Consider the following 4,589-nt stretch of genomic DNA (forward strand, 5'->3'; position numbering starts at 1 on the left):
TGGGCAACTTCGCGAGACCTCATCTCTACAATAAATCAAAAAATTAGCTGGGCGTGGTAGTGCACGCCTGTAGTTCCAGCTACCTGGAAGGCCGAGGGGGAAGGATCGCCGGAGCCCAGCAGGTCAAGGCTGCGGTGGCCGGGCCCACACTGCACTCCAGTCTGGGCGACAGAGGGAGACTCCAATTCAAAAAAAAGAATAAGGGTTCAGAGTATGGCCAAAATGGATCACCGTGGTTAATCAGGTTATAGTGGCAAGACGGGTAATGGGAAAGAGAGAAGAGGAGACCTGGTTAGCAAATGTGGTCTTGTTATGTGAATGAAACCTCACAGGTAGCAGCCTTCAAAGAGGATGAATGACATATGTTTTTGGGGTTTTTTTGTGTTTTTTGTTTGTTTGTTTTGAGTAGGAGTCTCACTCTGCCGTCCAGACTGGAGTGCAGTGGCACACTCACAGCCACCGCAGCCTCGACCTGCTGGGCTCCGGAGATCCTTCCGCCTCAGCCTTCCGAGTAGCTGGAACTAAGGCGCTTGCTACCATGCCCCTTAGTTTTTTGATTTATTGTAGAGATGCGGTCTCGCCAAGTTGCCCAGGCGGGTCTCGAACCCTCGGGCTCAGGTAATCCATTCACCTCAGCCTCCCAAGGTGTGGGATTACAGGCTGAGCCACCGAGCCCGGCGAATTTTTTTTTTTTTTTTGTAGAGAAGAAGTCTTGTTGTGTTGCTAAGGCTGGTCTCAAACCCCTGAACAGGCTTGAGCCACCGTGCACAGCCAATTTTTTTTGTTTATTGTGGAGATGAGGTCTTGTCATGTTGCCCAGGCTAGTCTTGAACTCCTGGACTCAGCCAATCCTTTCACCCCACCTCCTAAAGGGCTGAAATTACAGGCGTGAGCCTGTGTGCCTGGTTAAACAAATGTTTCTTTCTGAACTTTAAAGGTGTTAGGATCTCACTCAGTCTTCCCTAGATCTGGACAAAGGAAGTCCTGGCTACATCAATGCAGATTCTCTACAGAGGCAAATCTCCCTCACGAAAGACAACTTTGCCAAGTTCCTTGTGTTTGTTGGCTCTCTGAATAGCCATCTCAAAATATGTCAAAGAAACCTATTTTGGGGTAAAATATTTTTATTTCCTTCAGTGTTCTCCACTAAAAAGAAGTAAGCCAAAAAAGAGGAAAACATGAGAGCAAGGAAATGAGATTCTATACAACAGGTGAAGAACATTCCTAGGATTGTGGCAAAGGGAAGTCCCAGGATATCAATCGTGTAGCAGGTCAGAGAGCAATCAGTCCAGACTAAAAGACATCGAGCCAGGCTCCCCAGGGATGTTACCAAGGAGGGGAAAAATGAATCAATAGATTACCTAAGGATTTTGAAAGTAAAGAAGAAATGACTGGGCTGGGCACAGTGGCTCAAGCCTGTAGTCCCAGCACTTTGGAAGACTGAGGAGAGAGGACTGCTTGAGCTCAGGGCTTCAAGATCAGCCTGGGCAACTTGACAAGACCTTGTCTCTACAATAAATCAAAAAATTAGCTGGGCATGGTGGCATGTCCCTGTAGTTCCAGCTACTTGGAAGGCTGATATGGAAGGATCACCTAAACCCTGCAGGTCAAGGCTGCAGGTCACTGCACTCCAGCCTGGGCGACAGAGTGAGACTTCGACTCAAAAAAAAAAGGAAGCAATGACTTCAAAACTCTGAAAGAAATTATTTTCAACCTAGAATTAACAATCCAGCCAAACTGTAAATCAAAATGACAGAGTAGGATGCCTTGGGAGCCTGTCTGCCTACCTACAAAACAATTGCACTGCAGAGGCAGATCACCTGAGTCCAGCAGGTTGAGGCTGCAGTGGCCAAGAGCTTGCCACTGCACTCCAGCCTGGGTGATGGAGTGAGATTCCAACTCAAAAAAATTATATTGCACTGGCAGAATCTGTCTGGGTGTTAACTATTCTGAATCTCTGGAGTCTGTTGAATGCTTGCAACTTCTAGGACATGACTTGGACTGTAAACCGCAGCCACTTTCAGGCCATTTCAGCTCTCAGCACAGTAGTGGCTACCCACCTCACATGCCACAACCACCTGGCAGGCAGCTGTGCATGAGTTGCTAGAGTAGCTTGCACACAGCTTGCAGAGCCAGTGTGGGCAAAAACGGAACGGACCCTGTCCTCCAAATACTGGTGATCTGTGCTCTGATCACTGATTGCTGCTTCTGGTCACAAAAGTGCACGAGGAGTTGGGTGGCCATTGTTGCTGCACTTCCTTCCACTGTTACAAGCCCTTCCCCATCAGGCTGAAGTGACTTCAGGGGATTTAAAGAGTCAGCACCCTTTCCCCTTACTTCATTTTTGTATTTTCTGTTTTTGGAAGTCAGATATTAAAGATCAAGACACTCAAAAACAACGGCATATATGGGGAAAGTTAGAAAGTGACCATGCACATCCAGGAAAAGGCTCAGAAAAGACTTGAGAAGACCTTAAGTGTTCATGCATCAGACTGATCTTCAGCACAGACACAACTATTTATTTGTTTGTTTGTTTATTTTGAGTCAGAGTCCCACTCTGTCACCCAGCCTGGAGTGCAGTGGCACACTCACGGCCACTGCAGCCTTGACCTCCTGGGCTCAGGTGATCCTTCCACCTCAGCCTACGAAGTAGATGGAACTACAGACGCATGTTACCATGTCTGACTGTTTTAAAAAATTTATTGTAGAGACAAGTTCTCGCCAAGTTGCCCAGGCTAGTCTTGAACCCCTGGACTCAGGTAATCCTCTCACCTCGGCCTCCCAATGTGCTGGGATTACAGGCTTGAGATACTGTACCCGGCCAGACAACCATTTTTAAAAAGGAAATCAGCGGGTAGTGGTGGCTTATGCCTGTAATCCCAGCATTTTGGGAGGTGGAAATAAAAGGATTGCCTGAGTCCAGGGACTCGAAACCAGCTGGGGCAAACTGATGAGATCTCATCTCTACAATAAACAAAAAAAAAAAATTAGCCAGGCATGGTGGCATGCACCTGTGGTTCCAGCTACTTTGAAGACTGAGGCAGAAGGATCACTTAAGCCAAGTAGGTCAAGGCTACAGTGGCCATGAGCATGTCACTGCACTCCAGCCTGGGTGATGGAGTGAGACTCTGACTCAAAAAGAAAAAAAAGACAATCAATAAAAATAATAACAAAAAAGCAGCAAACTCTGGGAAAGGAGGAGAATCTGATTTCTAGAGTTATCACAGCATTAAATTCAAATGTTTAGTTTTCAATGAAAAATCACAAAGTATAAGAGTATACACTGTAATTTTTGCTTTATATGTGGTTTAAGAGACTAACATTATCATCAGAATTTGGAAGCCAACGATAAGAAAGAAAACCAAAAGTATCAAGCAAGAAGTGACTCATTACAGACAAGGGATCCTCAATAAGATTATTAACAGATTTCTTACCAAAAACTTCAGAGGTCAGAAGGCTGTTGCCAGATATATTCAGAAGAAAAATGAACTATCAACCAATAGTTCAGATCCAGCAAAACTATCCTTCAAAAGTGAGGAAGACAGAGTTCAGAAGGTAGCTGCTAGATTTATTAAAAGGGCTAAAAGAAGCCGGGCTCGGTGGCTCAGCCTGTAATCCCACACTTTGGGAGGCTGAGGTGAGTGGATTGCCTGAGCCCGTGGGTTTGAGACCCACCTGGGCAACATGGCGAGACCTCATCTCTACAATAAATCAAAAAATTAGCCGGGCATGGTAGTGCGTGCTGTAGTTCCAGCTACTTAGAAGGCTGAGGCGGAAGGCTCACCAGAGCCCAGCAGATGGAGGCTGCGGTGGCCGGGAGTGGCCACTGCACTCCAGTCTGGGTGGTAGAGTGAGACTCTAACTCAAAAAAATAAATAAATAAATAAATAAATAAATGAAAGGGCTAAAAGAAAAGAAAAAAAACTGTCAACCAATAGTTCTATACCCAGCAAAATTGTCCTTCAAAAACAAGGGAGAAATTAAGATATTATCAGATAAACAAAATCTGTGGGAGTTCACAACCACTAGACCTCCCGCAAGAAATGCTCAAAGGAGCCGGGCTCGGTGGCTCAGCCTGTAATCCTGCGCCTTTGGGAGGCTGAGGTGAGTGGACTGCCTGAGCCTGCGGGTTCAAGACCCACCTGGGCAGCGAGACCTCATCTCTACAATAAATCAAAAAAAATAATCAGCTGGGCGTGGTAGTGCATGCCTGTAATTCCGGCTACTTGGAAGGCTGAGGCGGAAGGATCGCCAGAGCCCAGCAGGTCGAGGCTGCGGTGGCCGGGAGCGGCCACTGCACTCCAGTCTGGGCGACAGAGTGAGACTCCAACTCAAAAAAAAAAAGAAAAAAGAAATGCTCAAAGGAGTCCTATAGGAAGAAATGAAAAGATACTTGACAGTAACGTGAAGTTCTTTGAAGAAATAAGGATTTCAATAAAGATAAATACATGGGCAATTATAAAAGCTAGTATTGTTGTAACAGTGGTTTATAACCCTACTTTTCACTTTATATATGGTTTAAGAGACTAACTTTTTTTTTTTGAGTTGGAGTCTCACTCTGTTGCCCAGACTGGAGTGCAGTGGCTGCT

The sequence above is a fragment of the Carlito syrichta genome, unplaced genomic scaffold (genome assembly GCF_000164805.1).
Source record: "Carlito syrichta isolate Samal-C Ts95f unplaced genomic scaffold, Tarsius_syrichta-2.0.1 Scaffold307179, whole genome shotgun sequence".
NCBI lineage: Eukaryota > Metazoa > Chordata > Mammalia > Primates > Tarsiidae > Carlito > Carlito syrichta.